Genomic DNA, 13,219 nt, shown 5'->3' with positions numbered 1-13,219 from the left:
AATATGTTCACAGGACCTTAAATAGGAAGATATGACCTGCAATGAGGCCATTATTGATAGGGGATGAGGCTAGAGAGGTGAACTAGTTTATTATTATTAACTAGTGGCCCTGTGCACTCATAGCTCACTGCCCCACCCTCCTAATGATCGGTTGTTACTGTCATGGTGTAATGACCGTTTACATGTTATCTCTTTATTATATAGGATGCTGTTATTGCTGTTTTTAAGCTTTCATCTTTCCAATCCATTCAAGATGCTTTAATGAGTATAATCCACATAACAAATAGCTCACTCGCTTTAAAATGGAATAAAACCCAGGAAGCTTTAATCCGCAGGCCCAAGCTCTATCCACTGAACAAACCCAGCTAGGGCTATTTTATTTTTTTAAATTATTCTTAAAAATAATTTTTTATTGATTTCAGAGAAGAAGGCAAAGGGAGAGAGAGAGTAAGAAACAATCAAGGATGAGAGAATCATTGATTGGCTGTCTCCTACATGCCCTACAGTAGGGATTGTATCTGCAACTGGGCATGTGCCCTAACCAGGAATCAAACAGTGACCACCTGTTCATTGGTCGATGCTCAACCACTGAGGCCCGCCATCTGGGCTATTTTATTTTTAAAAATACATTTTTATTGATTTCAGAGAGGAAAGAAGAGGGAAAGAGAATTAGAAACATCAATGATGAGAGAGAATCATAGATCAGCTGTCTCCTGCATGCCCCACACTGGGGATCAAGCCCACAACCCAGGCATATGTGCTGAACTGGAATCAAACCAGTGACCTCTTGGTGCATGGGATGATGCTCAAGCAACTGAGCCATACTAGCCAGGGCATTTTTTTTTTTTTAATTTTCTTGGATTATAAGATACTCTGGACACATCTTGTGTATTTCCTGCCTTAGTTGAAGAATCACCCATTTATTGGAAAACAATATATGTGAAGATCTGGGTGCTAAATTTATTTACATTCATTTTTATTTCTTAGAATTTTATATAATTCAGCATATGCCTTTTTATCTAGTTTATTTCACTCATCATAATTATTTTAAGATTTATCTATATTGTAGTATGTGTCATTCATTTGTTCTTTTTATTGCTGAGTAGTAATAGTAATATATTGTATGGATATACCACTGTTTATCCATTTACCTGCTGATGAACATTTGGATTGTTTCCAGTTTCTTGATATTATAAATAAAGCTACTATCAACATGTGTGCACAAGTTTTGTATCAACATATGTTTTAGTTTGTCCTGGGTAAATACCTACAAATGAAATGCCTGGAAAATTAGTAGAAGTATATTTAACTATTAAGCAATTTTCCAAAGTGGTTGTATCACCTTACATTCTCACCAAGTAGTTTATTTCAGTTCTAATTCTCCTATATTTTGGATAAAATTTGCATGATCAGTATTTTTAATTTTAGCAATTTTAATGTGTATGTAGTGGTATCTCATTGTGGTTTTAATTGCATTTCCCTAGTGACTGACACTGATTATCTTTTCATGTGCGTATTTGCTCTCTCCCTATCTTTGGAATGTTTGATTTTTTAAAATTGAATTTTTATTTCCTTATTATTGGAAAGGAAATTTGTAAAGTTCATTATGAATTCTGAAGCAAGACCATTGTCACATATGTGATATTTTTTTCATAGTCCATGCCTTAACTTTACATTCTCAACATTGTCCTTTGAAGAGCAGATATTTTAATATTGATCATCTAATCTAGGGGTGTCGAACTCAATCAGAGAAGGGGCCAAAATCTAAAATCCAGCCAAAATCGCGGGCCGAATGGTTTACTGAACAGTCATAAACTGACAATGTCATAAACTGACAGCGGAGTGCAGTGATGACAGCGCGGTGCGGGCCACATTGCAAGGCCTGGCGGGCTGGATTTGGCCCGAGGGCCTTGTGTTTGACACATGTGGTCTAATCTATCAATTTATACTTTTATGAATTGTGATTTTGGTGTCATAATTAAAAGTCTTTGCCAAATCCAAGGTCACAAAAGTTTTCTACTGTTTTCCTCTGGTTTTATAATTTTAGGTTTTACATTTATATGTGTGTGTGTGTGTGTGTGTGTGTGTGTATGTGTGTGTGTGTGTGTGTGTGTGTGTCCTATATAATGGAAGCCTATTATGCAAATTGACCAAACAGTGGAAAGACCGAAGGGCAGGGCTGGTGAGTGGGCAGTGCCACACCAGCCAAGGGGTGTGCCAGTAGGAAGAGGGAAGGGACAGTAATGGGGGATGGCAACTGGTAGTGGGGGTAGGGCAATGGGGGGGAACCAGCTGCTCAATGGCGGGCACCATCCCCCTATCAGCCCACCACTAAGGATGTCTGACTGATGGCTTAGGCCAGCTCCCCTCTAAGCCATCAGTTAGACATCCCCCGAGAGGTCCTGGACTGCCAGAGGGCACAGGCTGGGCTGAGATACCCTCCCCACCACCGAGTCCACAAATTTTTGTGCACGGAACCTCGTGTGTGTGTGTGTGTGTGTATGAATGATATATACAAATCATGTTAAATTACTTTTGTTGAAGTTGTTAATCCTCACCTGAGGATATTTTCCCTTTGACTTTTAGAGAGAGTGGAAGGGAGGGGAAGAGGCAGAGAGAGAGAAACATCAATATGACAGAGACACATTGATTGATTACCTCCCCCATCCAGGGCCCCAGCCTGTATGTGACCTTGACCAGAATGGAAGCCAGGACCCTTCAGTTCAAGGGCCCATGCTCTATCCACTAAGCCAGACTGATTAGGGCTAAGTTATTTTTAAATATAGTGTGAGGGGTAAATCAAAGTTCTCTTTTTGCCTATGGATATCCACTTGTTCTGGCACCATTTGCTGAAAAGAATACCCTTCTTCCATTTAATTGCTTTGTATCTTTGTTGAAAATCAGTTATTTATATATGTGGGTGTTTTTCTAGACTTTGCATTTTGTCTTATTGTCTATTTGACTATATTTATGTATAATTGCTATAGCTGTGTAGGTCTTGGATACTTGAAGTGTTACTGTTCAACCTATTCTTCTTTCTCAAGGTTGCTTTGTTTATTCTAGGTCCTTTGCATTTCCACATGAATTTTAGAATGCTGCAATATGGATTGGGATTGAATTGAAATAGATTGATTTGAAGAGGAATTGATGTCTTATCAACAGTAAGTTTTCCATCTTCCCATGAAGATGATATACTAGTATATCTCCATTTCTTTAGGCTTATTTTTTCTTAGCAATAGTTTGAACCTTTCACACTATAGGGCTTTCATATCTTTTGTCAGATATATCTCCAATTATTTCATATTTTCGATGCTATTATAAATGGTGTCTAGATTAGTTTTCTATTGCTGAGAAATAATATCACAAACTTAATGGCTTAAATATCACACAGTGATTACCTCACAGTTTACATGGGTCAAGGCGGGTCTAGAAATGGGTTAGTTGGATCCACTGCTCAGGACTCACGTGATGACAGTCACTGGGTCAGCAAAGGCTGCACTCCCCTCTGAGGCTCAGGTGCTTCTCCAGCTCATTCCGGTGGGCTGCAGATTGCAGGTCCTTGCAGCTTTTGAACTCCTGCTTGCTTCCATCTTCTTTGAGGCCAGTGAGAGAAATGTATTCATGCTTTTTGAAGGTTTCATTTGATTAAGTCAAACCCAACCAGATAAGCTCCATTTTGATGAACTCAAAATAAACTGATTTGGGAGATCTTAATGACTTCTGCAAATATATATATCTGGAAAAAAATATATATATATATATTTTCTTTCTAAAATATATATATTTTAGAAATATATATATCTGAAAAAATATATATATTTTCTTTCTAAAATATATATATTTTATTTTTTTACTTATTAAAAACATGTTTATAATCTTAAAATCTTCCTTCATGAAGAATATTGGATATTGGTCTGTTCTCTTTTCTTATAATGACTGTCAGATTTTTGTATAATAAATTCCAACAAATAAATGGCATACTTTTATATTAATAGAATAAAATAAAAATTAAATTTAAGGTCTCCACAAATACAAGTATTCTGGCATATGCTGTTCTTTGGTTTTATGTCTCCACTATGGCAGTTGGCATAGTTTGCAAAGAAGGCTTCCTCAAACTTGAAAAGATGATTGACTTTTGTCAAGTCTAGTCTAGTTTTTGTAGGATCATTCACTCATGTTACAAATAACTGCTTACAGTATGTCGTTACACAGTTTGCTCTGTATGTTACTTTATAATATATATACATTTTTACACTGTAACATTCAATGCTAATAAAACTTCATGATATAAGTATTATTATCTCAATTTTGCAAATGAGAAAATTGAAACCTAGAATTTTAGACCTAGTAATTAGTAGAGCCAGAAATCACTACTAGAGCTTCTGATTTCAAATCTAGTGCTGTTTCCACTTTACTCGTTGTGTTTCTGTTTTATCTAGTTCAAGGTGTTGGGTAGTTGACAAGGTACATGGAATAGTGTAGAAACATTTACTTGATCTGAGGCCACAGAAATATGTGCACATTCAGAAAGGCATGTTGGGTCACACAGACTGGTGATTTGGTTAGGTTTGGAATTTTTATTGTTTATACAACTTTGAGAACGAGAGTTCTTCTGTATTTACAAAGAGATGATTGTAGTTGAAAGTTGGCACTTGATGTGAGTACATTAAGGTCACTTCCCTGACTTACCTATTTGACACACTCCCTGGATTAGTAATCCAGTGCCCCAAACAGCTCTTGGCTTATTCAGGTTCCTTCAAAATGTAGTGACCACCCACAAATGTAAATTTTTTATTTCTATATCAGGTAGGATATATTTTGGCTCTAAGTGACAGGGTACTCAACAAAAAATGATTTATATTACAGTCATTTATATTACAGACATCTCACATGACAAGAAATTTGGAGGAAAGTAGTTCTTGCATTGGTTAATGAGTTGCTCAATAATATACTCAAGGTCCCAAACCCTCCATCTTTCCAGCCAGCTAGTGTCAGAGGCGTGGTTTTCTTTCTTTCTTTTTTGTTCTCTAGTGCCCAAAGATGGATATGGAAGCTACAGGCATCAAAGTCTCATGGAAGTGCATCCAAAATTAGGCATAAGGAGAGTTTTCCTGGAATGTTTTGTCTTCTCTTTTTTAATAAATCAATGAAGAAAACCTTATCCAGAAGGTGACCCCGCAGATATGCTATCAAGATATTGTCTAGAACTGGGTCATCTGCCTACCACTAAACCGGTTACTCAAAGGAGAAGTTGATGTGAGTAATTGTGATTCATCTTCTACCGCTGAGTGTATAGCTCTGCCTACTTTGCTACCAATATGTGAACAAAATTGGGGTTCTGTTTAAAAGCAATGCAAGTAGGGATACGGCTAATGGGAATTACAAGAAGCAGTATCTGATTTTATGCCAAAGTCTAATTTCCCACAGAATCCTAAATGACTTCTGATTTAAACGGAGAAAGAAATTTACTCTAATATTTGAATGAATTTAATAGCCCTCATGTAATAAAGCAAGTCATAATCATTTTGTTGATGGAGGGTCTTCCCTTCAATTTGTAAGAAACACAACACCTGGGTGGGGCCCCTGGCACTGAGTTACTGCAAGAATGAGTTGGGAAGCCTCTCCAATGGCATGTGGGCACATCCCATGACAGTGCAGGACTACCAGGACCTGATATACCGATGTGGGAGATACGTGTATAAGCCTGTGATGAATCAAACCTGTTGTCCTCAGTGCATGATAAGGTGCCGATCTTTACAGTTCCAGCCATCAAAGTCTCACAAGAAGGTTTTTAAAAATGTTGAAATTTCTGGCTGAAGGGGAAATTTCCAAAGGAAAATTTGAGGATGAGCCTTTGGAGCCCACCATGGAGGATCCTGCCCCCAGTGACATGGCATTAATAAATAAATTGGGTATACAGTGTGACCTCAGAAAGCTCAGTGATAACCTCAAATAGAGATTAGAGAGGGAAGCAAAGAAGGAAGGAAAAAGTGCAAAGGAAGAGGAATCTAACGAATTTATTCAGTCACAAGACAAAAAAAGAGGAGTTGGACTCTGGGGAACTGTCCTACGCAGTGCACAAGGAAGGGCACACGGTTCCTCAGCCAGGCAAAAGGGTAGATTTGAATAAGCCTCCATGTGGAAAAGCAAAGGAAATCCTGAAGGAGAGAAAGAGGTTAAAGCTCATGCAGCAGAGCCTGGGAGCCAAAGGCCAAACCCAGCCAGCCCAAATCGCTGGAATAGTTGATATTTGAACTTTACCAGAGGAAGCATCACATGAGTTAGAGCTGAGGGTGGTGAGATCATCTCCACCAAGTTCTCAGCTCAAAGTCACAATGCTGGAGTCGTTCCAGGTATATACACATTACCAGGTATATAAGCATTCACAGCCACTTACCTGAGGAGCCCACTCTCAGCCAGTTCACAGGATTCCTTTGCACCTCACCTTTGGAGCCAGAAAATCCCCCGAAAGGACCAGATTGTGGGCTATGGCTCATTTTACCAGCAGTACTGGCTGGACCAAAAGATCATCGCTGTGGGGGTGATTGACATCCTTCCATACTGTGTGTCCTCTGTATTTGTAGGATGATCCTGATTATTCATTTCTGTCCCTGGGTGTCTACCATGTACTATGAGCAATTGCTTTCACTAGACAACTTCATGAAAACACATCTCAACTCAGCTATTATTATATGGGTTTCTACATTCATTCGTGTCCCAGCATGACCTATAAGGGTCATTATAGATCTTCCGACTGGCTGTGTCCTGAGACTTACATTTGGGTGCCCATCCAGCAGTGTCTGCCTTCCCTTGAGAGCTCCAAGTACTGTGGTTTCAATCAGGACCCCAAAGCAGGGATGAAGGTCACAGCAGGGACCCCGATCAGCTGCAGGTGTTGTACAAGAAAGTCATAACGCCTTATGGTGCTTTTAAGGAGCAGCATTGGGAAGGGGGCGAGGATACTGCCAAACTGCAGTATGCCAACCTCAGGGGCTAGGCATGTTCCCAGCAGATGCTGCTCTTCAGAAATCCCTGCCTGCCCGCAAATCTTTCTTCTTTGACTATATGGCTTTTCTAAACTATTTTGTGGCAATGTACCTGTGAGAATCTCATGGCTAATGTAAAGATTTAAAAATATGTTATGACTTAGCTCCATAATTGGGGGATAATCACTTCAGAAGTTTGTTTTTGTTTGTTTGTTTGTTTATGCACTGGGGTGGGAGTGGGTGTTCCTGGGAGCCCTCTGAGGATGTCTGACTGATGGCTTAGGCCCATTCCCCATGGGAAGCTTGCCTAAGCCGTCAGTCAGACATCCTTAGTGCTGCCGTGGAAACAGGAGAGGCTCCCGCCACTGCAGCTGTGCTTGCCAGCTGTGAGCCCAGCTTCTGGCTGAGCAGTGCTCCCCCTGTGGGAGAGCACTGACTATCAGGGGGCAGCTCCTGCATAGAGCATCTGCCCCCTGGAGGTCAATGTGCATCATAGTGACTGGTCGTTCTGCTGTTAGGTTGATTTGCCTTTTATTATATAGGATTACAGATGTCTCCCATTTCCCCACTTTGCCCACCGCCCAGCTCCCACTCTACCCAAGTCCTTCACCATGCTATTGACTCTATGGGCTGTGCATATCTATACACTATATACACACACACACACACACACACACACACACACACACACACACATATATATATATATATATGTATATATATATGTATATATAGTGTATAGACAAATTCTCCATATGTATATATATATATATGGCTAAAAGGCTAAGTGACAGTCTGACTGGCTGGTAGGTATGACACGCATTGACCTCCAGGGGACAGACACTCAATGCAGGAGCTTCCGAGCTTCAGTAACTTGGCAGCATAGGTTCTCGGGTGATGCACTCTGAACCAGAGAGGAGGGAGCTGGATTCCTCATGGGGCCACATGATTCAACCTTCGGCCATGGGTTATGTTGTTGCTGGGGCACTGTTGGCCCCGAATCTGGTTTACTGGACACTTGTGTTTATGTTCCACACCCTGTATGACAGCCACTTTGCAGAGTGCCCCCTCACACTCCGGGACCCCTCAGGGGATGTCAGAGAGCTGGTTTTGGCCTGATCCCCACCTGCTGGAGGGACCCTGCTCACTCTACAGATGCCTTTCAAACCACGGCACCGCCCGAAGTGTAGCCACCGGTAGGGACTGCTGGAGGTTGGCTCCAGGGCATGTCTGACCCATCTCACCCAGTCCTGCGCCATTGGCCACCTTCTAATTGATTTTCTTTCAATGTGTGTGGGTTACCAGGTCACTAGTATTGGTATAAGTTCTTTGGTTAATCTCTTCATGTCCCCCTTTCCTCTATGGGATTCCTCAGTCTGTTCAATACTTCTGTGTCTCTGGATCTATTTTGTTCATCAGTTTATTTTTTTTCATTAGATTCCACGTAAGAGGGAGATCATGTGATATTTGTCATTCTTTGGCAGGCTTATTTCACTTAACATACTATTTTTAGGTTCCTCCATGCTATCTCAAAGGGTAGGAGCTCCTTGTTTTTTTGTTTGTTTGTTTGTTTGTTTTTACAGCTGTATAGTATTCCATTGTGTAAATATACCACATCTTTTTTTATCCATCCATCTACTTGGGCTGTTTCCAGATCCTAGCTATTGTATATATTATCATATATAATAAAAGCATAGAATGTAAATTGTCCCCTCGATTGATTGGGATGTGTCTGGGAATTCATTGGGGAGGGGGGGGGGGAGCCTGGCTGAGGGAAGGGAGAGAGGCCCTAGCTGGTAGCCAGCAGCAGCCAGCAGCCGGCAGCCATCAGTTTGCAGCCACTAGGGACCCTACCAGTGCACAAATTTCATGCATTGGGCTTCTGGTTGTAATGTTGCTATGAACATAGGGGTACTAGAATTTAGTTAATGAATTAATTAATTAACTGATTAGCTAATCTTTATTTTTTAAGGTATTACATATGTCTCCTTTGTCTTCCATCGACCCCTTCCCTAGTCACTCCCACCCCCTAGGACATGCCTCCTCTACCCCATTGTTTGGGTCCATTGATTATGCTTATATGCATGCATACAAGTCCTTTGGTTGATCTTTAATTTCCCTCCCCCTTCCCTCTGAGGTTGCACAGTCTGTTTGATGCTTCTCTGTCTCTGGATCTATTTTTGTTCATCTGTTTATGTTGTTCATTATATTCCATAAATGAGTGAGATCATGTGATATTTATTTTTCTCCCACTGGCTTATTTCACTTAGCATAATGCTTTTCTTGTTTATCCATGCAGTTGCAAATAGTAAGAATAACTTCTTTTTTATAGCAGGGTAGTATTTCATTGTATAGTTGTACCACTGTTTTTTAATCCACTCATATGCTGATGGTTACTTAGGCTGTTTCCAAATCTTAGCTATTGTAAATTATGCTGCTATGAACTTAAGGGTGCACATATCCTTTCTGATTCTTTTTCTGTTTTCTTGGGATATATTCCTAGAAGTGGGATTACTAGGTCAAATGGGAGTTCTGGTTTTAATTTTTAAAAAATATATTTTATTGATTTTTTTACAGAGAGGGAGAGGGATAGAGAGCTAGAAACATTGATGAGAGAGAAACATTGACCAGTTGCCTCCTGCACACCCCCAACTGGGGATGTGCCTGCAACCAATGTACATGCCCTTGACCGGAATCGAACCTGGTGACTCTCTATCAACTGAGCCAAACCGGTTTGGGCTCCATTTTTAATTTTTTTAAGGAAACTCCATAGTATTTTCCACAGTGGCTGCACCAGTCTGCATTCCCAATAGCAGTGTATGAGGGTTCCTGAGAACCCAGAAATTGACCCAAGCATATGTTCAATTAATATTTGACAAAGGAGGCAACAGTATACAACGTAGTCAAGACAGTCTCTTCAAAAATGGTGATGGGAAAATTGGTCAGATACATAAAACTAGACCACCAACTTACACCACACACACACACACACACACACACACACACACACACCTCAAAATGGATAAAGGACTTAAACAAACATAAACAGGAAACCATAAAAATCTTAGAAGAATCCACAGGCAGCAAAATATCAGACATATGTCATAGCACTATCTTTACTGATACAGCTCTTAGCGCAATAGAAACTAAGGAGAAAATAAACAAATGGGACTACATCAAAACAAAAAGCTTCTGCACAGCAAAAGAAACCATCAACAAAACAACAAGAAAGCCTACTGCATGAACGAACATATTTGCCAGTGTTATATAGGATAAGGGTTTAACCTCCAGAATTTACAGAGAACTCATACAACTTAACAAAAGGAAAATAAACAATCCAATAAAAAAAAATGGGCAAAGGACCTAAATAGACACTTTTTGAAAGAGGACAAACAGGAAGCCAAGAGACATATGAAAACATGCTCAAAGTCACTAATCATCTGAGAGATGCAAATCAAAACACAATGAGCTACCATCTCACACCTGTCTGAATGGCTATCATCACCAAATCAACCAATGACAAGTGCTGGCAAGGATGTGGAAGTTTGTTTTATGAACAAGACTTGGTAAACTTGTCTTAATGTCAATATTTTAGAAAGTAAAATCAATTCATGAATCATAAATAAAGTTACAGCTGTGCTTTTTCTTTCTGTAAGAAATCAAGGCAGACCCTTTCCTCGGATCCATTTAAAACATTTGTTTATGCTAAAAAAGAACATACAAAAACCCGTAAGTGTGGGGAGTGTATTTTTTTGCTTCGAAAGCATCTCAGGAGAACAGAACTACTGTTAGTTTCCAGTGTTCAGTCACTTCACTGCTAAGGTCACATTATGTGGTTTAATAGGGCGCTCAAGAAGGCAGGTGGAAGAATTTAACAGACAAGCATTGTCTTGACATCAGGTGTGTACATCCCGCGTGGTCCTGCTCAGATCTGCTGTCTGGCATGATTTCTTTCTGGAAAAATTACTAGTACTCCCTTTTACTTTCATAGCATCCCAGTTTGGACAGTAAAATACATGTTTGCCCTAGTTATATAATTTGCTCTATTTCTAAAAATCTAAGAAAAGGAGTTTCTAAAGAAGAATGTTGGTTCCTGTCTTCACTATCTGTTCGTTCCTTAGAACTGAGGACACTCGTCTTTGGTTTTTGATTAACAATTAGTTCATATCCGACTTTTTTTTTTTTTTTTTGATCCTCACCCAAGGATATTTTCCCATTGATTTTCAGAGAGCATGGGAGAAGGAAAGACAGAGAGAAACATTGATGAGAGAGAAACACATTGATTGGTTGCTTCCTATACATGCCCCCACCAGGCCAGGCTGTGGAAGAGCCTGCAACCTAGGCTTGTGCCCCTGACCTTAATGGGACCCGGGATCCTTCAGTCCACAGGCTGATGCTCTATATTCCCTGAGCCAAACCAGCCAGGGCATATCCAACTGCTTTCATAGTAATGTCAACTCAAAGTATTTCTTATAGACCTTGAAGCATTTTTCAACTTGATGCACTAATTATGCGGGCTGTACTCCTTATTCTTTGGGTCTACAGTTTAGTATCAAGTCCTCCACAGAGCTTATACATAGGGGCATTTTTGTATCCTTGGAGCTATATACACTTAAATAGATGGCCAACATTAAAATTTTGAAATATTTAAATTTTCACTTTATAGTCTAGCTTTCTCTCTTTAATGTAATGATTTTTAGAAACTTTTTCATATATATAATGTTATAGGATAAGTAATGATTGGCAAATATAAGTACTAAATATTGTTATGTCACAGTTAATCTATAGTTGATACTGTTTAATATGAATATGCATTCATACATATTTAAAATGAATATTCATTAATGTTATTCTATTAAGGAGAAAGCTACTATGATATTGGGAAGAAGCATGAAGTTCAAGAACCAGAAGGTAATTCTTTTACCACATTCTGAAATCAGATCTTTTGGAGCATGGATTAAAAATACCAGCTATTTATCTTAATGTTTTATTATGTAAACTTAAAGTTTATCTCTCTTCGAAAGGGTAAAGGAATATGATGCTGTTCTGGCTAATTTTGATAAAATGTGCAACAATAAATGTTACAAATGTATAAAATAGATATATCTTTTATTGATTAATCACCAGAAATAATACTTTCCTCATGATGTTTATAAGAAAATCAATAGTAATTATATAGTTGAGGTTAAAATAAGCAACTATGATAATTTTAAAACTATACTACATAAGACATAAAGGAAGGCTTTCTATATTAGTTTTGCAGTTATTCTCTATTTAAGTATTATTAATATTTAAAAAGATATTGGAATGGAATCTCCATCCCTCCAAAAGAATATAAAATATAACCTATATAACTTGCAAAATATCTATAATAATAAAAGCATAATATGTTAATTAGGCCAGACAGCAGAATGACCTTCCAGACATCATTGTGGACATCCTTCTGGACGAAGCCACCACAGCAGGGGCTGAGGCAGAGGTGGTTAAGGGTAATCAGGCAGGCAGGCATAGTGTTTAGGGGTGATCAGGCTGGCAGGCAGAGGGGTTAGAGGCAATCAAGCAGGCAGGCAGGTAAGTGGTGAGGGGCAATCAGGCAGTCAGGAGAGCAGTTAGGGGCATCACACAGGAAGGCAGAATGTTTAGGGGTGATTAGGCAAGCAGACAGAGTGGTTAGGGGCAATCAGGCAGGCAGGCAGGTGAGCAGTTGGGAGCCAGCAGTCCGGATTGGGGGAGAAATGTCTGCCAGTTTGTTCCATTATTTTCTTTTCATTATTGTTATTCATTTAAAATACAGTTGTAAAAAAAAAAAAAATACAGCCGAAACTGGTTTGGCTCAGTGGATAGAGCGTCGGCCTGTGGACTGAAAGGTCCCAGGTTTGATTCCAGTCAAGGGCATGTACCTTGGTTGCGGGTACATCCCCGGTGGGGGGTGTGCAAGAGGCAGCTGGTCTATGTTTCTCTCTCATCAACGTTTCTAGCTCTCTATCCCTCTCTCCTCCTCTCTGTAAAAAATCAACAAAATATATTTAAAAAAAAATACAGTTGTATACATTGATTTAAGTTTGCTATCAGTTTTAGTTTCAATTTTTTGTTCTCTATTCTTTGATAGTTTATTTTTATTTTTGAAATATATAGAACATTAATATGCTTCTAGAAGTCATACCTACAAAAAAATTATCCTTACTCAGAGAAATGCCATGCCCACCTCTGTTCCTTTCATCTTCATCCCACTT

At 39.3% G+C, this 13,219-nt stretch overlaps 1 pseudogene across 1 annotated transcript; it reads left to right on the top strand.

The window, feature by feature from the left end:
- Positions 1-5,631: 5,631 nt before the first annotated feature.
- Positions 5,632-7,078, top strand: LOC311627619 (arginyl-tRNA--protein transferase 1-like; annotated as a pseudogene). Its single transcript has one exon. The product of its transcript is annotated as an arginyl-tRNA--protein transferase 1-like (transcript).
- Positions 7,079-13,219: the final 6,141 nt, after the last annotated feature.

This window comes from Pipistrellus hanaki (assembly GCF_964339955.1).
Source record: "Pipistrellus hanaki genome assembly, chromosome: 9".
NCBI classification, from domain to species: Eukaryota; Metazoa; Chordata; class Mammalia; order Chiroptera; family Vespertilionidae; genus Pipistrellus; species Pipistrellus hanaki.
The sequence above is the reverse complement of the archived record's forward strand: the minus strand, read 5'-3'. Positions and strand labels throughout refer to the sequence as shown.